Source organism: Anastrepha obliqua, chromosome 1 (genome assembly GCF_027943255.1).
Source record: "Anastrepha obliqua isolate idAnaObli1 chromosome 1, idAnaObli1_1.0, whole genome shotgun sequence".
NCBI classification, from domain to species: Eukaryota; Metazoa; Arthropoda; class Insecta; order Diptera; family Tephritidae; genus Anastrepha; species Anastrepha obliqua.
This window is the reverse complement of record NC_072892.1, coordinates 57,588,769-57,615,213: the sequence shown is the minus strand read 5'-3', so window position 1 is coordinate 57,615,213 and position 26,445 is coordinate 57,588,769. Positions and strand designations below refer to the sequence as shown.

The 26,445-nt window shown below is 34.2% G+C and overlaps 1 protein-coding gene across 1 annotated transcript in view; it reads right to left on the bottom strand.

Annotated features, from left to right (window-relative positions):
- LOC129239487 (poly(U)-binding-splicing factor PUF60) overlaps positions 1 to 26,445 on the bottom strand; it is a 114,242-nt gene that overhangs the window by 69,304 nt on the left and 18,493 nt on the right. The gene's annotated exons all lie outside the window — the stretch shown is intronic.

Below are 26,445 nucleotides of genomic sequence, written 5' to 3'. Positions count from 1 at the left end.
AATATTTTTTGAAAAGGTTTCTTTAAAAAAAATACTTAAAAATTAAATAATTTTTTTTTTATTTAAATCTGTACCTACATACATAAAAAAACCTTTGAAAATTATGTTAAACTTCTTTTATAAAAGTACATATATAAAGTGTTAAAATATTTAAGTGTTAAACAATAACTGATTAATATTACAGAGAAACATTAAATTTTAAGATTTCTATAAAAACACTTTCTTTAAAAATTAATGAAATTTTATGAAAACAGTATATTAATTTTTTTATTCTTTGTTTAATAAATAATAATATTAATGAACTTCGAATCCCGTATTCGCCAGATTTGGAGCCCAGCGACTACTGGTTGTTTGCAGACCTAAAAAAAATGCCTACCGGTAAGAAATTTCGATCGAATAATCGCTGAAACTAAGGCCTGTTTTGAGGCAAAAGATAAATCGTTCTACAAAAGTGGCATTGAAATTTTAGAGCGTCGCTGGAATGATTGCGTTGCTCTTGATAGAAATTACGATGATGAATGAAGCTAATTTTAAATAAAAAAAAATCATTAAATAGCTAAAATTTTTAATTTTTTCTCAAAATGCATTAACATAGTTCAGTTTTTACTCAAGTTGTACGTTGCGCAGCCAGTCGGATGGATGGAAATGCACGTTTCGTTTATATAAAAGGTGGATGTGGTCTCATTAACTTTATTGATATCAAATGCAATGTACAGCCCATGAAAAAAATTGATCACCTCTACATTTTGATAAGTTTTGACTATTTATTTATCCATCCTTTAACTTAAATTACTTTTCTAGAAAATTATAGTGCATTCTATAAGAAATAGCATATGAATCCAAGTTTCAAACGTTGTTTGAAATGTTGAAAAATTCATCATTCCTCCATCAATTCATTCATTTCCTTCAATATGTAACCTTCGTTGGACACCTTTTTTGAAAACTTCGGTTGGGCACCCGGGTCTGGCCTTTTTTTCGTCCTGTTTGAGGGTCCAAAATTAAATTTTAGGAAGCTATTTGGCAGCTCAAGTCGTTAGCTATAATAGAAATATGTTAAATTCATGTCCAAAGTCGAAAAAGTCCGGCCAGACCCAGGTGCCCAACAGAGGCTCAAATAATTTTTAAGTATTTTTGAGAATGTAGTTTTATGGGCCATAATTATATGAGAACACACGCCTTTTATAAAAATTAGGAAATATAATAGAAAAATTCTCTGTGAATAGAAAAATTCTCTCTTTGAAAATTCATCCAAAAACTATAGAATTGTACCAGTCTTTCAAGTTCGAGCTTTTTTATTAGCTTAGTGCTTCGTTTTGACAATTGTTATAGTAGGATGTCGTCTCTTTTAACAGATGTGATGCAGAAAGTTTAAAGTTTACTAAAATAGGGTCCTATATAATAAGTAATGAAGAGCTCTGGAGAAAAACCAAGGAGGAGCCCGTCTCACGCCAGTTAACACGCAGGAAATGGAGTTGGATGAGCCACGATCTTAGAAAACGGCCTCACAGCATCACAAGAATGACGCTATATTGGAATCCTCAGGGAAGCAGAAGCCGCCGCCGGCTAAAGAACACTTGGAAGGGATCCATCCTGCATGACTTATTCTCCATAAACACAGCTGGGACAATGCTAAGACGATAGCATCTAACCGCGTGCGTTGGAGAAGCCTTGTCGAGGCTCGAGAGCCGTACAAAAACAACTAAAATCCACAAAAAACAAAAAATTGGAAAAAATGGTTTTAAAATATTTTTCCCAAAATCTTGGATATTTTCCATTCCACTATTATATTGGTCCAATAGAGCCTGAGCACATTTGAGTCGACTGGCTGGATAAAAGGCATAGAGTCAGTTTGTACCATTGCCATTCAACTGAAAAATTTCGGCTTTAAGGAAAAACATCTCAGAAGACAAAATTTTGCATTAATAGCAGCGCGATATATAGCAAACTTTTGACTATTTACTTATTTTCTAATAAATTTTTTTTTATGTTTTCAATTTAGTTTATACTAGAACAAAAACCATATCATTTGAAGTTCCAAGCTTTGCACAAAATTTTTAAAACTTCAACATATTTTAAAGTGTCTCAAAAATCGTTTGCTTTGTTGCTTTTCTTCCACGTAACAAATGTACGAAATTTTTTCTATGGCGAAAATCCACACGATCTCTAGCAAAAAAAACTGTCCAAGTTGTATGTTATCAATGTTACTACTGTTGTTGGTATAGATATTGCAGATATTTGATTCAAACAGATCGTGCCAAGCAACCAAGAAAATAATGAATGAAATTTTCATTAAGTATAATTTTACAGAGTGCTCTGCAGTGCCAATTGAATGCCTTTGACCGATTTTCTATGGCGCCAACTCAAAGACGGGGTATGAATAAGCTAAATACAATTGAGCCTTGAAAACATAACATTCGGCGCGAATTAACCGAGCTAGCGCCCCAGTTATGCCTGAATGCCATTGAAGATCTCAACGAAAGCATCTACACAGGGTTCATTTTGAAAATATCTTCTATCATTAATAATTGTAAAGATGCTCTACAAGCCACAAATAGTACTAAAAATAATTAAATTAATCCCAATTAAACAAAAAAAATATACATTTAATTTGAATTAAAAAAGACATTCTTGCTAGAAATACTCTATGACTAACATCACCAGTTGATGAGATGAGCAAATACAGTACACACATACACATGCAAACAACAACAAAATTGGTTTACTTGCAACCATGACAGACAGTTTGTGGGCAAAAGAAAAGTTTTTTGCATACAAATTATAAAAAAGTAGTCTTCTCCTTTAACATTTCCGCACCACCCAAAAAGCCAACGGAATTGCAATGAGCTACATGTTGGGTAATAGCAGTAATGATAGCAACAAAAAAGGGGTCAACTAAGAAAAAATACATTCCAAAAGGGGTGCATGCAAAGCAATGTCGTTTTTAGCTCTATTTACTGTTGTTCGTGTTATTTATGTCGTTTGTGTTGTTGCTTTTATTTTAGGCACACTTTAGACTCATTGAATGCAGACACACTTCAAAGCGAAACCGGAAGTTGGCAGGTGAAGGCTAAAACGAGCTGATGCTGCACTTGTCTGTGCACAACCGAGAGTGGCTTGTGGCAAGTGGCTGGTGAGTGCGTGCACTTCCTGTTGCTAGCTAATCTACACACATACGCACGCACAAAGAGATGAGTGAGGGAGATGAGATCCCTGTAGGAATATCTGTTTCTTCGTTGATCAAACATAATACTATGGAATTCATTTCCTGCTAGTTCTGGGTTCAAAAAAAAAAAAAGAAATAAAAATTCTTTCTTTCCTATAATTATAAAATTAATCACTTTTAATCCAGTTTATTATATTGTATTTTTGTTCATTTCATCATTTCTATTGAAAATTTTATATCAAGTACGACATGAAGCTACAAAAACAAGCCACATACAGAATTTTAATCGTTTTCTATTTTTAGAGCACATAACTCATTCTTTACACAAAAAAATCGGCACTCCCAAAATACTGCGCAAAAATATTCAGATTTATGTGGGCTCAACCGAGTTGAAAGTACCTCCAAAAATCTCATTATTTTCCGTTGATAAAAATTTAATAAAAAATTTTATACAGATCTTTTTGGCTTGAACTCTTCTATCACGTAAAGTGGTGTTTTGGAAAAAAAAAATATTTTTAAAAACTAATTTTATTTATAAAAAACTGGATTCCTGTGGGTATTTTTAAGCTCAAATATTTTAGTGGTAAATTTAAATTATAATCACTTTTATAATTTTGCAACTCAATTTTGAATGATTCTAAGAGCAGTAATTGTGCTGAACTACCACCTAAGGAAGCGGTAACGGTAAACTTTTAAAGTATTTAATAAAATATAAAAAATTGAAATAGCTTAAAAATGTTGTTCATTTAACGCTTGGAACTTATTTCAGCTATACATAAATAAAATACGTTTTCGTTTCTATACGACAAATGGTAACATTTATCCCTATTCTGTAACTTGAGTTGAAAAAAATGTATCAAAAGTAAAAAAAACTTACCACTTAATGAATAAATTTATCCTTAATGGCGCTCCATTAAAAAATAGTCCAATGAAATCAAATTACAGCTTTAAAGTAATCAATTGACATCAACGCTTAGGCTGATTATAGGATTTTCGCAGGCAGTCCGCAAAATGTGGAAAGTAAGGTTGGCAGTGTGGTACATAGCGCCGTGCAGTCAAAACACTCGATACTTCAAGTTCCAAATGCTAGAAGGGCCAATCCAGTATTTTATTTTGTTATTAAAAATCAATTATGAAATAATCTTTCGAAGCAATATTTTATGACTGCCACATAAATGTAATTCTCCATGACTACATTTCAGAGGAAAGGTATGACCGCTGTCAAATATAAACACTTTACGCTTAACGCACGAACAACTGCTCTAAGTGCCAACACCAATTAGTTGAAAGGAACACCAATTAGTTGCAAAGGCAGAAAGAGATGGCTGACATCAGATCATTAAAAACTATCAATTAACATTTAATTATTTAATATGAACTACTAGTTAATTTCCCTATAGGGTATGTGGGCAGCGCCTAAATTCATACCAAATAAAGTAAGTGCTTGCCACGTTTGGGGGCGTAAGTGTTAGGTAGCTTTGTACTCGCTTGTGCTAGGCAGCGTACAATTTCAAAAAGCTGTAAATAGTTTAAGGCTCTTAACGTTGACATTTGCATGCACGGAAATGGGTGCATCTCCATAAGGCCCGTGGAGAGGTGAGATGAAAGAAACCTTTGCTGCCAAGCGCATACATGCAGGCTTTTATGTGTGGCACCATATCGTCCGTAGCACTGCTAGAAAAATGCAAATCAGCGCTGTGTAGGCCGTACGCCTTTTTATGAACTACAGAAAGCAAAGTGACAAAGTGAATAAGTGAAAAAATTTTGGAACTCAAAATGAACTGGAGAATTAATTTTAAAATTAAATAGCCGACAGTGAAAAAATAAGTACCTCAAAAGAGGATAAAGAGTTGCTGTTTTAGAGTTTCAATGAAGAATTTTATTATTGAGTAATGTGTTGAGTAAAAAAATAGTAATTTATTGTTAGAAAATATTTAATTTAAAAACAGGAATTATTTTGGGAACAGGGCTTGGCGGGCCTGTCCACGGATGGCTCAAAGTCGGACGGATGGGTTGGCGGAAGAGTGTTCTACGAACAGCTACCCATCAGAGTCAAGTTCAGGTCACCGGATCACTGTAGTGTGTTCCAAGCAGAGGTAGCCGCAATCAAAGAAGCAGCTGATTGGCTACTCACTTGCGCAATAACTGTTAAAAGAGTTACGCCTATGGCCAAGCGGCAATTAGCGCACTGGGCTCAATTATGGTGCACTCGAAACGGGACAGGGAATGTCTGGTTTTGCTTTCGATCGCATACGGATTGTTTGACATAAGGTTAATCTGACAACCTGGTCATAGCGACATTGCGGGAAACTACGAAGCGGACGAGCTGGCCAGACAAGGGACCTGTGAGGTAGTTTCTCCGCGAAAAGAGAGAATCCAGATTCCCATGGCAACCTGCTCTCTACTCCTGGAACGATGGGCTTTGCGTCAACTCAGCGAGCGTTGGCGCTTCTCGCCACGTGTGTATTGGAAGTGTTCAAGGAATATTCTGAGGATGACAATACCTCAGCGCTCAAACTTCATGAGTGTCTTTACGGTGCACTATCCGCGAGGTTTGCATGCCGTGAGACTTGGAATTACTTCGAGTCCTGTTTGCGTGAGCTGTATGGCGGATGAGGTGGAATTATCTCAACACCTTTTCCTTAGCTGCCCCGCAGAGTCCTACTTCGTCTGCGTTCTGTTTTATAATTCTGATGGAAAAACAGTACCAATTTTTTGTTTGTTTGATAGTGATGCGCCTCATTATACGCACATACTCCATTAAAGTGCTTTGCAAAAGGTTATAATGTGGTCCCTTTCTTCTGTTACTATTCTAAGCTACACCAAGTCATTGTAGTTGTATTAATAGGATTCGAAAAATCTACGCATGTGCTTATAAATATGCATGCATTACTTTACAAAGCTCAGGACGGGTTCTAAAGACACACATTTCCATTTTGTGTTTTACAAGTGGTTTGAAAAGCTACTCCGCAGATTTTTAGTAGCTTTCGAAAGCTTTTAGGTTTGCGCATAGGATAATTCTGATGCACTTACTTCCCAACAGATGGCGCTGTTTGGAGGAAAAAATGCGTAGGCGGTGGTAATTGGTGTAAAGTTTGTGAAAAAAGCTTTTTAGACACAGGGTGTTATTTGAATTTGAAGAACAAAAAGATGCTTTGAAAGTTTATTGTTGATTTGTAAGAAGCATTGTGGTGTAGCAGCCAATGTTGCCAAATACAATTTTTTCCCATTTAACTTGCGAAGAAAATACTTGCAAAGATTAAAAATTATAAAGAACTTAATTAACTTTTTGGTAATTTTATTCTCTGAGGTTTTGCGAAAATTCGTCCTATAACGAATGGATGACAACAATTTTTTAGAGAAAATGTTCAACATCGTCAGGGTGAAAAATAACTAAAAATCATTTTAGAAATTTCAGCTTTCAGCTGCGCTCACACTAAACGTGGCTGCCAGAAGTTTATTGAAACCACGAAAAAAATTGTAGAGCTACTACGATTTTTATAACAGCCTAATGAAATGAGCGATTTGCGAACTTTTTTGAGGCAATGATGGAAATCAATTCAGTTCTGCCTATTCATCCAGGCAAACGCAAGCTCAAGTAAATAGCGATACATATCTTCCGAAAACTTGGAGCATAAAACGATTTTGGTACCCACATGCTCTCAACATAAGCTTTTAAGGCAGTGGTGGACTCTTACAACTTATTTTTTAACCTTGACTGGCACCAAGATTTAATTCGGTAATTCCTCAAAATTGTATTGTCCGTATGAGCTAATAAAAATTTAAAGTGTTGTGAATTTTTTGTTTATGAATTTATCAAAACTGATGAAACTTTTAATGAATTTAAGAGTACCTAAGTTTGCTCAAGCAAAAAGATATCTTAGGAGGATACAACTTGGGCGAAAACTATGGAAAACGCTTTCGCAGCTCAAAAGGAAATGAGAACAAAATAATGAACTCCGCTAGACTTGATAATGACAAATTGGTTTTGAAAATCTGGTGATAAATAGTCAATTTATAATAAAATAAAAATTTCGCCGGTTCTTAGAAGGGTAAAAAAAATTTTTTGCAATTCTTTACGTATGGCGACCGACCCGGCCTAATATGCTTATGTGTGGCTTTTCATATGTGTTGAATTTAAGTAATAACCATGCCCATCTTTCCACATTCCTCTAATTAAAAAAAAAAAAGGCAAATATATCGCCCAGTTTCTGCAAGAGCATCGGAAACAAAAAAAAAAGAAAAATTTAACAACTAATGCACGCAGCGACGCTTTGATCGTTCGTAGTATATTTCACTGATTTTTCTTTTAAATATAACTCGAACAGCGTATTTATAATAATAATAATTGGCTGTTTGGCAGAGCTTCTGTGCGTCTTGGTGTTTTTCTACAAATGGAGAGACCTACAGGAAAGTGCTTTTCAAAAATGAAAACAAAATGAAATTTCCCAAAAGCTCTCAGCGGCACAATTAAATTGCCCTAAAATGTTTCAAATAAGTAATATTTATAGTAAAAACTAAACAAAAAATTATAAAAATGTTAAAAAGAATCGAAGATGTTTCCCTTAAAAAATTGTAAGTATACCCAAATTTTCAACATTGAGTAAATCTCAAAATTATAACATTTTTTTCAAAAGTTTTCGCATTGCATTTGTTAGTTATTACAGCCAAGCCTACAAATAAATAAATTTTTAGAAGCATTGACGGCAATGCTCAAAATACTTGGAACACTTGATATGGAATCGCCGTTTGAAGCCGTTTTTTCTCGATTTTTTGAGTTATGACCTCCGTCCACTGACCAAACAATTTTGTAATGACCAGGGAACTTTGTATACTATTTTATGAACAATCAATTTCGTACGGACGTGTTCATTTGGACATGAATTCTCTGTTTTTTTTACAATATTTTTGTTTTCCAGTAAAAAATGTTGAATGTAAATATTATTTAATTATGTGTATAAATGACAGACATTTGAGCCACTGTATATACGAGCATACATAAGTATTTATTTTTGCAATTTTTTGCTATAAGCGAAAAGTGAAATTTTCAAATCTATTTTTTAACCTTAACAGACCAAATAATTTTGATGTGCAATATTCGTACATATTATGGGGTACGTCTTTAGACTGCGCGCTTCGGTTTCGATGAGGACCAACAGGAACAAAGGAAGTTATTGCGCAGCAACAATGCATTGACATGAATTTCTAAAACATAAAACGTAGAAAAACAGCAGCAACAACAAAATGTACATAATAAATATGCGCAATAGATGTACTATACGCAGAGAATGCCACAAAGATCGTTCTCCCATTACATCGACTTGGTGGAGTTGTTTCGTAAGGACAATAACTTCTTGTTGTTGCTGTTTTGTTGATGCGACTCTAACCACTATTAACCTAACTATTGCGTGCTATGAGTACCACTCGTAATTTGCTCATAAATTTCAATTCAAAAACTGCGTAACAGCTATTTGAACTTCACTGGCAGAGGATAGTAAAGAGAAATATGAATGTAGGCACTTGAGTTGGTTATGCGCCATAAGGCTGCAGGATATGTGAATAACAGAGGAACTGTAATATAAAGAAAGCGCACTCACTGTGGCAGTTATGATGGAATGAAATGTTAAATTTGGGGTGATTGTTTTCGTGACTGCGTATGTATTTACGTGTGTATGTGTTTGTGTGTATGTGCAAATTGGTATTGTCGCAGCGTAAGATCATTGGGGGTAAGTACATTTTTTGAGATTTTTATATTCAAAGAGAATTTGATGATGATGCATTTTTTTAACATTTAAAATTATAGACTGGCAGACTATTCAATACAGGCTGAGATTGTACAAGTAGATATTGAATTTCGCATTAGTATGCAGCAAAGCAGATAAACATATATACGTACATTAGGGTGTATCCCTCCAGGGGGAAAAAACAATAGGTACAAAGTATCGGAACTATAAAATTGAAAATTGAAAAATTAACTCTCCGTTGGATACCTTTTTTTAAAACTTCGCTTGGGCGACTGGCTTCGGACTTTATTCTTCCTGTTCGAGGATCCTTTTAAAAATATTGTATCCATAAATCGATAGAAAATTACATTTTAGGAAGCTATCTGGAAGCTCAAGTCGTTAGCTATAATAGAAATATGTTAAATTCACGTTCAAAGTCGAAAAGTCTGGCCAGAAAAGTCTAACCAGACCCGGGTACTCAACAATGAGTGAAAGTATGCTATTTCCGCAAAAATATTTCAGAAAAACAATTTAATTAATGTACAGGGGGCGCAAAATTAATCACCAGTTTTTTTTTTTAATATTTTTTTACTAAATAAAAGAAAAGATTTTGAGTGATTTTGGCCATTAGGCGCTCCATTACTTGCCTGTTCTACAAGATTTGGCACTCGAAGTGTAACCAATTAAAAAGGCCATAAATTTAGTTTAGAAAATTACTTTTATTCAATTCAAGGCAAAAGGTATGTGAAAATAATACAAAATTAAGAATCAATTTATTTTTGCTCGATATGACCACCTCTTGTCTTGACTATGGCCTTGAGACAGTCCAGAAACGAATCGCAAGCCACACGAATGTGTCTTGTCTATTCACAAGTGCCAAATGTGAGTGAGATAGGACAACATTTTTAAAAATTATAAATATTTCGATATAATTGGCACCTACACACCCGTTTTTGGTGTTTGGCCGAGCTCCACCTTCTAGTGCGGCGTGCGTCTTGATGTTGTTCGCCAAAAAGGATGCTTTCTTTCGATAGGTTGATTAATTTTGCGCCACCTTGTACGTGAATTGGATCTATTTGAAAGTACCTCCCAAAATATTATTAAAGTAAGTTCATTAATAAAATTTCTAAACTTTTTATGTAGGCCTTTTAAGCATCAATTCTTCTAACCTTTGAGGTTTTATAAGTTTTTCAGAAATATTTTGGCGTAAATCTCAAAAAAATATATGTACTTTATAACTCCAGTCGAAAACTCACAATTTCTATGGGTAAGGCACCCTAACGCTTACATACACACACACATCTACATATATGTTTTATGCTAAGGATGCAAGCTATTCTCTACCACAAGTCAATGAATTAAGAGGATTTTCCAGCAGCGAATGCTTTATCAGCATCTCAATAAAGCACACCAGTGAAGATCTTTAGACAAGAACAAAATTTAAAATAATACTTTAATCTCAAACACAACAATGCCGCGCCAATTGAGGGACTGACAGCTGAGCTGAGCTGAGCTATTCAAATATGACAATAAGAAGCTGGCAAGGTGTGTGCATCATCTAATAAGCAGAATAGGTCGGATGCATGCGTGCCTGCCTATAGAGACTTAATAGTGCATTGCTCAATATACGAGAGGGATAATCCAGAAAATTGCACCAACTAACGTCGAATCAGTATTTTTAAATTCTATTGAGTGTGTAAAATAGTAAAGCTCACATTTAATGAACTAACTGTGTCTTTTCAGCGTGGATTTAGAAATGCATATCTAGTACATATCTTCAAATTCTTAGAAATAATTCGATAAACCAATAACATTGCACGCTGAAATAAAACTTTTCCAAAATAAAAAATAAAAAACATTCTGGTAGGTTGATTGGTTGGTTGAAGTGGTTATTCAACAATAATCCATTTTGTTGCCACATCTTCGCTACCAACAAGTTATACGAATATTTCTTCACGACTATATTAATTCGTGCGATTTAGAAGCCTTATAAGGATGTTTACGTCATACTTCCATAAGGAAGGGCATTCCACTGCCATGAGTCTCCATGAATTCCCTGCCCATTCATCGTTTGTTTGAAAGTTTACGGCTGAATTTTATTTTGGTGGCTCAAAAATCGTGTTAATTTTTGACATTTGTTTCCCCTTCTATACGAAGGAAAACACCAAAAAAAAATCAATTGTCATCTTAATACAGGGTTTGTGTCCTAAGGGCGTTCTAAGCATTTGGTGGGATATCCGAGAACGTATTCCTGCGCTATCCTTTGAGTAAAGATACCTGATCGACCTTTTGAATAAAGATACCAATTTTGCAATACTAAAGTGGCAGCCGGAGAGATATTCGTTAAAAGGCGACTGAAGGTTTAGTTTTGATTGAACATTTTTATTCATAGGACTATAGGCTTTCCATGTTGGCTTCTCGTAAAAACAAAATAATAATAAATAAATACAAAAAAAAAACATATATAATCCCATCAACTACATGTATTCAAGCTTCTATTAGGTGCATAAGCATGCGTGTGTGTGTGTATGAATTGACAACTTTGTGAATTTAGAATTTTCGTTTTGTGGAGTCTTAGCTTAGTTGCCTCTTGACTTGTTTACTTGCCCAACTCCGCCCAATTCGCCTGGCTTTTACCCAACCTCCTTTCGCAATTTTTTCATGTTTAACCTCCCTGTAATTGTCCCGCTGTCATTGTGTTGATTGGTGGCTTGTGAGTATCTCCATTTTTGCGTATCTATGCTTATGTTTGCACTTCCTGTTTATTCGCAGGCAGCGTTTTATGGCTGTCAGCAGGTTCATAGCTTTGCAATCTATACACACAGGGCTAGCAAGTGAAACCCACAAAAGCCCTGTGTCACACTCAATTCCACTCGAATCGGTATGAAGCATGGCAACTCAGTACGACATAGTACTTAACTCAAATCAATACAACGTTCGATTGGAGTGCCTGTTAAACAAAACAAAAAAATGTGCGAGTGGATGCATAGTGGGTTGATGCAGTAGAGAAGATACGAGCTGAAAGTATTTTTTGAATATTGAAAACATTTTTTATTCGAAATGCGACAGCTTCGCTTATTCACATAGCCACCGATATGAAAATGCCCTTCGTTAGAAAAGATGCTCTTACGAGCATAATAGTTGTCCACTTCAAGCTGTTGGCAGGCCCAAATTAAAAAGAGATAACGAAGCGCATGGTCGAATATCTTCAATTGCTAAGTCAATTGGATCATGTTTACGAATAATGCGAGGTTATTGTGCAAAATTCGCATAAGGCTGGTGCGCGTAAGGTTCAGCTGTTGAGCTCGATGGCGAGTGGATGTTGCTGGGCTGAGTCAAAGCGGAAAAGAGCTGTCACTGTCAAAATAACATTTGAGCAAAAAACCATTATATGGACCACCTTATCTTAAAATAGAGGTTTGATTTGTAAGGAACAAATACTCCAAGCAAGGCAAATCGGAAAATTTGGTTACTCCAAAACAAGGAATAAGTGAGCTGTTTCAGAGTGGATTTCGAACACAGGATACATTGGATGGTAATACCTATTCAATCAGTTACACCACCAGTGAGACTCTATGCCGATATAAAGAACTATGCTCTATAATTCACTTGATTCGATCATACGGTATTTGGAATCAGAGAAAAGTTTCCCTTTGTAAAATGCGAGAGCTCATAGAAGGAAGTCGTCCACACAAGGCTTCAGATTTGCCTTGATTAAGACTCACATTTTTAAAGACTCACACTTCAGCAGCACCCCTCCACATTGAAAGTGAACACTATTTGATTCTGTTAAAACAGAGAAAGGGTTAGCCGCTTACGCCCTGCAGAATGGAAGATGACGTAGTGTATATTGAAATTGAAATAAGTAAAAAATCAAATATTTTACGACGGTCTTTTGAAGAGTTCCAAACTACTTCATTGTTTGGGGTAAACCTTATTTATTTTTCGACATAGTCTTCCTTTAGACGGATTATACACTTCGTCCAATGATGCTCTAGTTTGTTGATCCCTTCCGAAAAATAGGATTTGTCCAAGTCTAAAAAATAACAATTAGTTTCTCTCAACCCCTCTTCATTTGAATAAAAATTTTTTCCGCTAGCCATTGCCTCTAATTGGATAACAAATAGCAGTCCTGGCTTCCTCGGACTGACAAATAGGGGGGATGTGAAATGAGTTGAAACCTTATTTCCACTTATTTTGTGACCACAACTGCTGCGGCGTGAGCTGGTCCGTTGCTTTCTTCTTCTTCTTCTCCCTTGTTTTTATCCCATTTCATTTGGGGTCAGCTCTCCTAGTACGTAATCTCCAGATTTCTCGACCCTGGCTCATCTCGGTGTTTTAGTTTGCACGTTTCATATCACTTTCTGGCACCTGGCTTCCTTGGCGTCATGGCGGTGTTTAACACGTTTTCTGTCATATCTGATCCAGGCTTCCTCTGGACATGCTCATACCAGAGAAGACGGCTTTCTTGAATGTTTTGCTCAATCGGCGCGTTTTTAAGACTACCACGAATGAGTAGATTAGTCGCTTTGCCCAGCATTGTGGCCGAGGCTGACCAACTCAACATTTTTATTTTTGCCGTTTGAAGTTTTCTTTCTGATGAATTTTCAAAAGCCAGCATTCGGCTCCATATAACAAAGTGGGGCGCACGACGGTTTTATATAGTTTGCCTTTTAGGCGAATTGACATTCTTTTGTCACATAGCACCACACCTTCATTCACTTCTTCAGTATTTGTTGTAACTATGCCTAAGTATTCAAATATGGGGACCTCATTTAGAGGGCTGCCATTCAACAAAATTGGTGCTCCAGCCGAAAGCCTCCGATGCTAGCGCTGCACTACTTTCAGTTTGTATTATAATTATATTGTTATGTAAACCTTTATAAAATAAAATAAAAATAAATAAAATTGGTGCTAAGCTTGTTGGTGTCGAGTTGTTGGAAAACTCGCAGCGCATAACCTTTGTCTTCTTCCTGCTTATTTTTAGCCTATGCGATTCGAGGTTGTTTTGCCACTGATTGAGTTGGCTTGGATCTCATTTGCATCTTCGCTCACTAGCGCAATGTCGTCTGTGTACAGTATCGTCCACGGGGCGCCGCGTTGAATGGTTGCGTCTATGTAGTCAATGACCAAATTGAAAAAAGAGGGCTCAATGCGGTATCTGTTCTTCCAAGAGATGCTACTAACTAAACATAGCCTCGATACGCGCCAGTAGTGCCATCTCTCTGACATTGTAGGGACTCTTCAAACGACCTTCGTACATTGTTAGTATAGTTATTCAATAGGCAAACATCGTATGTCTGCTGTCTAAAAATTACTGTTGTTTTAAGGTATATAATACTGCATAACGCACTAAATTAAAAACAGCCGTTAGCCATTTATGTACCAAATATTTCGATTGCCCAAAAATGCAAACTATACCACTGTGACCGCATTTGATTGATTGGAATTTATGCTGACAAGGCACGACGACACTTCGCGACTTTACCTATTCCAAGTACTCGAGTGGTATATAAACAATAAAGCACAACAAAGCATAATTCACATTGTAGACAAGGCAGGAGAGCAGCAAAAACATGCCAAACAACAGCAAGAACTATATAGCAGAAACAATTACAAATACAATGCCACAAACACGAGTAGATTGTCAACAAAAGACTGTCTAAGCTCGAACTGGATAGAGTTGGAGCTGACGTTGAAGTTGAAAGCGCTACTGTCTGTACTCTTAGGATGTGCACAAGTCTGTATTTACATGTCGCTGTAAGTGTAGTGTAGGCACCATCTCATCATGCCGGAGTATATTTGCGAAAAAGCTCAAGTAAACTGCATGCCTTACATACACACATACGTATTGGCATAAGGAGTATTAGGATATGTGCCTGGAATAGGCAGTGGAAGAAGGACTATGTAAATGACGCATAATACTACAAAAATGAATGTGTGAATGTGTGCAGCTCTGCGTATGCATGTAAAGTGCCAAACAGGCTGAAGTTTAGCGCGGTGCCTCTTCAGGCAGGAATGAGAGTTGTGCTATAAGGTAGTTGAATATTTCAGAGACTTCAGAGCACTCGTCGAGCTGTTATTATATTTTTATGAGGTTTCGTTTTGTGCAACGCTAGGCATTAGAATATACATACAGTGGGGGTTAAAATAATTGAGCGCGCCAATTTCGGTTATTAATTTTTTTCATACCTCGTTTTTTGTTATTTTTTATAAAAATATAATTCATGTTTTGCTCTAAATATTTTTATATGGAAAAAATGCGCGAATTTGGCAAAAACAAAAAAAAAAAGGACAAAAGTCAATAAGAGTTTTTAGCCACTCCAAAAGTATATTCCACACTATTATACAAGGTGACACAAAATTATTTCTGGAATCTTTTGTTTTTAATAATAATAATAGTAAATAAACAATAAATAATTTAGTGTGACAGAAATCTTTAATTTGACTTTTGCGCCGTTTATTGCTTGTCTATTTGTATTGTGCAGTTGTCTAGTTCCCAAGTGTCAAATATGATTTATGTACAAATCAATTCGCAAAAAATTTTATTAAAATTGAATGAACTATGCAACTATGTGTCCAGAATTTTTTAAACTAAAAGAAAACCAAAGATTTTTCTGACTAATCACTTTGAAATTTTTTGAGCGTTTGTTGAATTTTTTTATTGTAATTGAGCACAAAGCTTAAAATTTTCATTTATATGGTTTTGGTTGCAACAAGTATAACATTTTTATAAAAAAATATAATAAAAAGAGAAAAATAAATAAAATATGGTGAAATAGGGTGATTAATTTTGCACCACCTTATACCAAAATTGAATGGGCTGCATAACTCCTGAACTTGTTTTGTTTGTTTATTAACTATAAAATTTTTTGAAATTTTGATGAACTATTTTTGATTTTTGATCATTCAGCACAAAGTTTGAAACTTGCATTTATATGGTTTTTGTTGTAGCATTAACTATATTTAAAAACAAAAATTAAAAAAAATCAGAAAAAAGAAAGAAAAATATAGTGAAATAGGGAGATTAATTTTGCGCCAACTTGCACCAAAATTTAATGGGCTGCACAACTCCAGAACTGTTTTAAACTTAAACAAACATTTTTTTTGTTAAAAACAAATAACAAAAAAAAACAAGTCTAATTTTTTGAGCATTTGTAGTTTTTTTTAATTAAGCACAAAGCTTGAAACCGATAGGGTTTTTGTTGTTGCATAAACTAAATTTATATGAAAAAGAAAAAAAAGTTTAAACAAAAAAATTGTGAAATCTTGACAACAATTGCGCTGATATTATTTTAACCGCCACTGTACAAATAGGATGTTTTTTTTCTTTTGTTTTTTGCTTGTGACTTTACAATTTTGCTTCACATGTTTTTATATTTCCTGGTTATTTGTTTGTTTATCCGTATGGTTGATTGCATGAACTTTGCGCCAACGCCGCCGACGCATGTTGTTGCATATATTAATCGCAGTACAAAGACGTTATTTGTTTTCAAGATAAAGCCTGTGAAAGCGTATAGAACCTGTGATGATTATCTGATTTTGTGCAAACTAAGCGAAAAAGGGAATAACAATAATGTGCCGATACTCGAATACCGATAATGCGAAGTCAGATGTTGTATTATGCAGTCAGTCGAAATTTCACATATTTCGCGCCGCGTGCGCTTCAGAAGTCCCTCGCTTGAATGCAAGTACTTCGATTTTTTTTATAGCTTTGCTAACGGCACATAAGCAGACAATAAGATTCGATAACATTGCTGTAAAAATGACTTCAAACATTTGTGTTAAAAAATGGCGAGTAGAACTAAGTACTTGAAAGTATTTGAGACGTAAGCTCATCTCATTTGCTTCTTCATTTAACTTTTTTCATCATAAAAGTGCACACTCGAAGCACATCTAATTTTCAGAGTTCATTGTATACTCTAACGTGTGTGGTAGTAAAAGCATGTATTTAATGCCTTTTGCCGCGTTTTCTCATTATCTTTTAATATGCTTGTATGTGTAAAGGCGTTTTCAAAAAGTGCGCTCGAACTTTGGCAGTACGAAAGTGTGACGACCAACTTGGTAAAGCGACAGCTGTCAAATTTGGCGAGAATATCTATGTAGTCTTCACATTTAACATGATACAATATTCGAAAAAGCGTTGAAATTTTTAAAATTTGATATCAAAATCATTGTTCTTTCGCCAAATATTCCGCGCTTCGTAGTGTTTCGAATAAATGAGTTTAGGTGGAATAAACTGTGCATTTAATAAAATAAAAAAAAATCTGATCAGTTAAAAACCATTTTGCTTTCCCTCTAATAACTAAATTGAGTTACGAAAATGCTTCTTTCGTATCTTTATTGGATACGGTAGAATAAAAAACATTTAATGCGAAAGTTATACTTAAAAATTAAAAATTAGGTGGGAGTAAATATTCTCATTACCCAAATTTTTAGGCGATTTTCGCATTGTTCGAAAAATTCTTTTCGCGCAGTTATGCAAATAGAAGCTGAAAATCGAAAAACTGAGAGAATCGATATCAATTTTTTGATACCGAAACTTTTAGGTTACTCACTGCATATCCCTAACCATTCAATTGTTTTGCATTTCACACGATTTTGTTTCTTCTCGGTGATCATTTCCGTAGTAATTTAGTAGTTTTTTTTTAAGTACGCGAATATTGCGACAATTCATAAATGGGCACATACCTTCTTTTCGTAGACTTTACCATGTTACAACACCATTCTAGAGGCTATTAATTGGAGATTTATTATGTATGTAAATGCAAGTTGAGGTTTTATGAAGTCTGGAATGGGCAAACGGCTTACATACCTGCAATTAAAGATATAGAGAGATCGGAATTAGAAATTACAATTTTATACATTTTTTTAAGCCTAAAAGTTTTTTGGTTTTATTTAAACTAAATAAGTTTTATTATATATATTATATTTGGAGCTTGAAACATTTTATTTATATAAAATTACAATAATACATATCAAAGATTCAACGCAAAAACTACTCCATAAATAAGGGTTTAACAAGTTGGGCTATTTGCTTATTAATTCATTCGCCTAGCGACCTTGCCGGCAATTTTCAACCAGCTTCTGACATAATCTATTGAAAGCACAGGCTGTTTGCATCTTATAACCAGAGGTAGCCATGGTATTCTTCTCCCACTACGAGCAAGTTTCTTTTCACAAACTACTGACTGATTTTATTCACCCATTTTTTTCAACCATTATTAAGTAAAACATATTTCAGTACAAATGCAAATAAACAACACAAGATATTGTGGTTACATTTCGCAAATCTGAACTACCAAATCCCACCAGCAAATTCCTATTTAAAGTAACACAACTTTACTTACTTTCTTAAGTACCTTTATGTCTTAATTTTAATTCAAAGCTTTCTTTTATTATCATATATATTGTAAATTTTCTTACTAAAGTAATTCTCATTTAACTGCCTTACTCACTTAAGCGAAAATCACTTAAGTGCCTCACTCTTTTCACTTTTTAACGGAATTTCACTTCAATACTTACTTACGGCATACTTACTTAAGTGAGTATTAGGTATCACTTATCTAGGTATACTCACTTAAGTGAGTATTTAAGCATCACTTACCTAGGTATACTCGCTCAAGTGGTTTTTGCTAAGTACCTCATTCTTTTCACTTTGAAGGAAATTATATTGTAGCATCAAATATCGAAAAAGTTTCCTTTTGAAGTTCCTCTCGCTTAAGCACCTTACTCATTTAAAAGTGTCGATCGCTAAATGGCTCCTACTTCAGTAACTTTGAATCTTCCCTCTCCCCTGGACTTTCACTTTTATCTTTATAAAAAAAGCAACAGGATATTTTATCAACTTCAAACTTGCACTTTATTATACTAAAATTTTAGAGGCTATTAAATTGCATAAAAAAGTATCTTTAGAAATTTTAATTCAGACTGCGGAGTTGAGTTGAAAAGCTTGTGAAATGTTTCTAATTTTTGTATGAAATTTGAAATTGCAAACCAGCTACATATAGAAAACAGAGATCATACATTTTACATCATTGTCTTGCTTGCTTGGCACACAGCGAATCTACACCCCAGCATAAATCTTTTGGAAAAATGTTTCTTTTATTTTAAAATTCCAATAGTGATAGGAGATACGATCTGAGAGTTTTGTAACAAAATAACTATATTCCAATCGGTTGCGTAATTTTTGATATGTTGCAGTTTGAGAATGAATTGTAGGATTTTTTAACAAATTTTTGCTCATAGGCACGCTTTTTTTGTACGTTTATGGAATTTACGTCGAAAAAACCTTGCAAAAGAGATCAACTTCAAAATGCCAAAAATCCTGTGCAAATCGGAGCATTCTGTGCACAGTTATTAGCGTACACACATATGCACATATTTTGGGAATTTATTTTATGTATCAGATGTAGAACTTTCTGTATGAGTACGGATCAAAAAACTGTGTGCGTAAAGAAATTAGAGCTTCGTTCATACAACTTTTGCAGAGTTACTTCACTACTCAAATATGTTTTTCACCTGTAGGCACATTGACCTGCCTCACTAACGAAGCAATAAATACTTATATTGCTATGTGGTGCATATGTATTCATGTACATTTGTATGTATGTATGCATGTATGTATGTTTAAGAAATGTTGGTCAGCAGTACTTTCTGGCAGTTCACTGAAAGTATGCCAACCTGTCTGTGGGTGTGATAAGATATTTTTACTTTTTTTACTTCCCCACTTCTTCTTGCCTCTCCTCTGCCATTCAAGCAACGTTCATAGCAACAAAGGTGATGATGATGAGTTGGTAATGCTTGCGTCAAATATTTACAACTATTACGAGTGTAAAGCGCTTGGATGCGAAATGGGAAGCAACAAGTCCATTGGGTATACGAAGTGAATGCTAAAGTTCATTTGAAACTATGCAAATAGACTGATGGAAGCTGAGAAAGCGTTAAAATGTGGAATTTGAAAAATAAATAGTGAATTTGGCAAACTTTTGGTTGGAAAAATATGAATGAGAAGAATTTTTGGTAAGAGTCTAATTTCTGATGAAACTGAACATAAAATGATGATGCGATTTTTTGGGTCCGAATTTGTTCTTATAACAGAAATTCACATAATTCAAAGAAATTCATACAAAGGTGGGTCAATAGGTTCCTGATTGTTAGCACAGGCAGTGTACTAACTAAAAGCAAACATTTAAATGGCTAAAAGAGAGAAATTGAAAGAAGAAATTCTAGAATTGATATTTGACAATCATTTAAAAAAAAAACACCTACTAGGAGTATTTGATTATTTTCAATCGCAATCTGAACTAGTTTTTGCGGCGTTAAATACCGGTAGGGGAAAGATGGTTTCACTGCAACTCTCCAAAGATCGAGCTCTCGTCCAGGCAGCGAAGCAAAATCAGTGCAAGAAAAAGGTAGTGCGTAAGCCCGCAGTCGCACAGGAAATTGCATAAATTAGATTAAGAATTATTATCGGATGGAATGTAGATGTAATTGATGAAACAAGAAGAATTTTGGACAGCACCAAAGCAATGGGCAAACGTTTAGGGGCAAATTGTTCGCCGATGAATAATCAACGAAAATATTGAGCGACTCCAAACTTACACTTTGTTATATTGAAATTTATTGAACTACAAGTATAAAACTGTGTACTCACTATTTTTTTTAATTTTATTAAAAAAATGGTTTTGTAAATTTGCCGATTTTTTATAAATTATGTACAAAGTTGGAAACGTGGATTATTGTGGACTTGGAATTGGAAGTATGCACGACATTTTCAAAGCAAAAATTTGCAGAGCTATCCAAAATAAGGTAGTACTACCTTTTTGGCACTTCCACGGGGAGAGTGGTTAGTTCGGACTCAGTTAGAAACTATTACGTAAATAATAAGCTAATTGGTGGAAATAATAAAACGGCTCTTATTTATGGTATTTATATATCTTATATTTATATATATTTCCCTCAAATAATAAATAATGTTTTGTAGAAAGTTTTGGTTTTTTTGTAGAAGTAATGGCCGATTCGATGTTAAGTAATCCAAGTATTTTGGATGCTGTAGTAAGTTTTTCTAGTTTAGTGTGAAAAATTATGTAATAATATAAAAAAAAATGTAATAATATTGAGATTTATTCAATTTAATTCAGGGAAAATTCTGGTGAATGAAATGCCTTCGGCTCATTCCAACATTTAAACCAATTTTCTACTTACGTTTTTAGAAAAAAATACACTTAAGATTTGTTTATTAGACACAACCAATGAAACTATACGGTTAAAACGCAATCATATCTTAGACTTGCCACTCCTCTAGTATGAATCTACTCAACCTATAAACTTTAAGGTAAAATTAAGTAAGTTAATCTTAAGTGATAATATTAACAAACAATGAATTTAAGCAATCTTGAAGTACTAATGAATTTTAATAATTTAAGAATGAACTGTACAAGTTAACAAGCTGTTGTAATTTCTATGTAGATTTGCACAAAAGCAAAACTACCGCTGCCATTATCTTATAAGATCTAATTTGCTGAATGTCTTATAGTAGATAGATTGCAAATAAAGTAAGTTATAAAAAAAAAAAAGATTTGTTTTTTGGGAAATAATATTTGTTTGTTTAAAATTTTTGTGAAAAAATGTTTTTTTTTACATTTTTGAAATATGAAAAATAGACGAGGGTTCAGGGTCTCTATAAAAATATTAATCTTTATTTAAAAAAACGCTAATTTTCGAACATTTGTCAAAGAAAATCAAAAGAAGAAAATAAACATTTTTATATATCTTTTAAGAATATTTTACTTTTAAGAAAAAATTCACCTAATACAATACATTTTTTTTTAATTGTAATTTTTTTTTTGTAAAATTAATATTGTTTTTTTTTTCTAACATTGTAAAGAAAATTTTTTTGTAAAATAATAAAAATATTTGTTTAAAATTTGTGGGAAAAATATATATTTTTTTACATTTCTGAAAAAAACGTGGTGAAGACGTTTTTTTAAATAAATTTTTATTTTATTTTAAATTTAAAATTGTTTTTAAATAATATATTTTTTTTAAGTTAAAATTTTTGTCTAAATTTTTTTGGGGTGTCTGTAAAAAATAATTGTTTTGTTTTAATAAAGCATAGAGTATACATTTTAAAATTGTAAAATTGAAAAAAATTTACCATTAAAAAAAATATTTTTTTTTGTAATATATTAAAAACAAATTTCTAAATTTGTGGGAACAAATATCTTTTTTTTTACATTTCTGAAAAAAACGAGTTGAATATACATAAAAAAAAGTTTTTTTTTTAATTTTGGGGGTTTCTGGGTATTTTTAAAAATAACTATTTTGTTTTAATAAAGCATAGAGTACTAATTTTAAAATTGTAAAATTAAAACAAAAAAAATTTACGTTTTAAGGAAAAAATATATTTGCTAAACAATTTTTTTTGTTAAATAACAAAAAATGTTGTTTAAAATTTGTTGGAAAAAAGATATTTTTTTACATTTCTGAAAAATAAAAAAAAGAAGTTGAATATATTTATTTTAATAAAAGCTTTTTTTTAATTTTGAGGGTTTCAGGGTATTTATAAAAAATAATTCTTTTGCTTTAATAAAGCATAGAGTACTAATTTTCTAGCCCAAACAATTAAAAAAAAGGTTTCTACGTTTTAAGAAAAGAATTACTTACAAAAATTATTATTTTCCAAAACAAAAAAAAACATTTGCCTAAAATTTTTGAGAAATTTTTTTTTGTATATTACATTTTTGAAAATGAAAAAACAAGGCTTATATGTTTTTTTAATTAATTTTTTTTATTTAAAATTTTTTAATATAATAATACTTTTTTGTTTAAATAAAGCACAGTGCACATAAGGAAATTAAAATAAACATATGAGATATTATCCATCTATAAGCAATTTTCACAAAATTTACGAAAAATTACAAGTTCAATGCGTTGACAGCGCGAGTAAATACTAAATAAAAAATAAAAATACAATATAGTTTTTTGTTCATAGCATAAGAGGCAGCATAAAGAAAAATGCTTTTTTGTGCCAGTAGGAAACATAAATCTTCGAAGCATGCTTAGGCCAAACTTCTTCTCCATTATTGTTTACCCAGAAACTGAGTGCCTGCTATTCAACGCCAGATTATTTTTTATGAAATGCATTTTCACGTACGTACGTAAGTTTGACAGTCTCTATTGAGGCATAATTTACTATTAGAAAAAATTCTTTGACGTGTATTGTACGTAGGGCCTTACACAAGTGTGCCAAAAACAAACACACTATGCACACTATAGCAGTCGCAGTAGTGAAATATACTGACTCTTTTTATTTATTTTCTTTTTCTGTTTTTTTTTAATTTTTTATGATTTCTCATTATTTTAACCGAGTATTTGATGCATTTCGATATCTGCCGGTATTCTCTAATAAACTACAATATTTTTTCTCTTCTAATAGTGTTTATTTATTTATGTGCCTACATACACTTATGGGCAATAAAACAAGTCAGTGCTTCCAGGTAGGTTTTAACGGGTTAACGTTGCCAAGTGAGGCCAAGCGTTGTCATGCTGTACAATCACTTTTTCATGCCTCTCCGCGTATTGCGGCCGCTTCTCGCGCAATGCTCGGCTCAATCGCATCAATTGAAGTCGATACCGACCCTCAGTGTTGGTTTCGCTTGGTTTTAACAGTTCATAATAAATAACACCAACTTGGTCTCACCAAATACATAGCATAACCTTCGCAGCGCGAATATTCGGCCGAGGCGACGACGTAGAAGCACGACCGGACAGTCCCCATGATTTTCTTTTCTTTGGATTGCTGTAATGAATCTATTTTTCATCACCCGTCACGATGGTGGAATCCCAAGTCCCCTGTTTCTGAATCATTCCCAAAACATGCAATGGCCTGGAAATTGATTGGCGGGTAACCACTAATACTGAATCAAGCTCTCCTTGTGTTTGACACGGATCTTCATTGAGCAATGCTTCCAATTCAGCGTCTTCGAAGGTTTTTGGCCTTACTTCACGCGGACGGCCGTCAACATTAAAATCACCGTCTTTGAAGCGATGGAACCAATCTCGGCACGTTGTTTCACTTAAAGCAGCATCTCCATAAACTTTTTGTAGCTCTCGGTGCGCTTCAGCCGCCGTTTTTTTCGAATGAAAGGGGAAAATCAACACTTCCTGCAAATGACGATTACTCGGCACAAAATCAGACATTTCCACAAAACTAAAAGTATATAATTCCAAAACAAAATCACTAATGTGTCGAAGCAGTTTGTTTACTATATGTCTAAGCATCCATTGAAAAACAGCGAGAACTTAGTTGCGCACCTAATATAAGGTTGTCAAAAAAGTCTTGCGGTATTTTTATTGATTTTTCAATTGTTCATAAAATTGGTTATAATAATGCGATTTAAGTCAAATATGCGCCGTTTTGTTCGATGACGAGTTCCCAACGAGAAGCCAACTTCATAATGCCCCTCTTATAGAAGCTCGCTTCCCTATTGTCAAAAAACTCGGAGAGCCAATTTTCACAGGACTCTCTTGTGGACAACTTCCGACTACCAAGCTCGTTCGCCATGGACAGAAATAGGTGGTAATCACTTGGTGCGAGATCCGGACTATACGGTGGATGCAAAAGAACCTCCCATTCGAGCTCCCGGAGCTTCTGGTGCGTCACCAAAGATGTGTGTGGCCTGGCGTTGTCCTGATGGAGGACAATTCGGCCTCTGTTGATCAAAGATGGCCTCTTCTGCATGAGTGCTGCATTCAAGCGGTCCAGTTGTTGGCAGTACAGGTCCGAATTGAGCGTTTGGCCATAGGGGAGCAGCTCATAGTGGATGATTCCCTGCCAATCCCACCAAACACACAGAAGAACCTTCCTGGCCGTCAATCCAGGCTTGGCCACCGTCTGGGCAGCTTCACCGCTTTTCGACCACGACCGTTTGCGCTTCACGTTGTCGTAAGTGACCCACTTTTCATCGCCAGTTACCATCCGCTTCAAAAACGGGTCGATTTTGTTGCGATTCAAAAGCGATTCGCATGCATCCATACGGGCAAAAATGTTTTTTTGCGTGAAGTCGTGTGGTACGCATACATCGAGCTTCTTTTTGAATCCAAGCATCTTTAAATGGTTTATAACGGTTTGATGACTCATGCCCAGCTCTTGGCCGATGCTACGGCTGCTACTATGCCGGACTCTTTCGATCAATTCAGCGATTTTATCGCAATTTTCGACGACAGGCCTTCCGGACCGTGGCGCATCTTCGATCACCTCTGCACCAGAACGAAAACGTTGAAACCATCGTTGTGCGGTGGAAATGGAAACTGTATCGGGTCCATAAACTGCACAAATTTTATTGGCAGCATGAGATGCATTTTTGCCTTTATCGTAGTAGTACTGTAAAATATGCCGTATTTTCTCTTTATTTTGCTCCATGTTTGCGACGCTATAACTCACGAACGAATAAAAGCAAACAACAATTAATCAAACACGTGTTAGCACGTGAAAAGAGCTTTCCAAAAAGCTCTAGCGTGAACCGATGCGACGAATACAACTAGAACTAACCGCTTGCAAAGACAAGCTTGCGGAAATACCGCAAGACTTTTTTGCCAACCTTATATATTAATTTTTTATAAAAGTTTAACTCTTCATACACAAACAAAAAAAAAGAATACAAATCATTTTCTTAAACTTTGTGTAAAAATTATGAAAATCCTGCTACTTTTCACCAGAATTTAAAACTTTTTTATCAGAACTTTTAGAATAAATTTTGGTGTGCAATTTTTTAGCCCATTCAATTTTGGGGTAATAAAGAGCAAGTTAAAAATGGCTACAAAAACTGCTGATTTTTGCCGATTTTGCGTATAGTGCTACGCATTTTCTTCCATACAAAATACTTTCGACAATTTTTTTATAATGCACAAAAATGGCGCGCAAAGTATGGCAAAGTATAAAAAAATGGTTTTTTTGAATGATGAGTTACAATTTTATGAAAAATTTATATATATAAAATAAAAAAACTAAAATGACCAAAATTGGTTAAAATTGGTCAAAATGTCGCACACCTATTTTGTTGTTCACGAGTGTATATGTACATACATATATCTCAAACTTCTAATCTCTCTTTTTCTAATGGCATTTTATATCTACGTAAAAACGTAGGCAGTATCTTTCCAATCGACCCAGAAAACTAAGTAAGCATGTATTTTTTCTCTTGAAGTCTAAGTACACTCGCAAAATGAGTAAAGTAAACGAAATGCGGGTAAAACCGAAAAAAAGTATTTTATGTATACACAACAGAAAGTTTTTAACACATTTTTAAGAATGATTGTCATTATTTATGTAGTCAAACGGTGAGTAAACGAAATCAATCTGCCTAAAACCGAAAAGCGCTCAGCTAAGCTCTTAGGCCATCAGTTTGCTTGTTGGTCGTTTAACAAAAGCAAGCATTTGCTTCGTAGTTTTTGTGTGTGTACTTTTTACTACTTTTAGTATGCGCGGTTTCTTTGCGGCATGTAATGCAAGTGGGCTAGTAGAATACGAGCGAAATGACTTTACTTAGTTTTGTT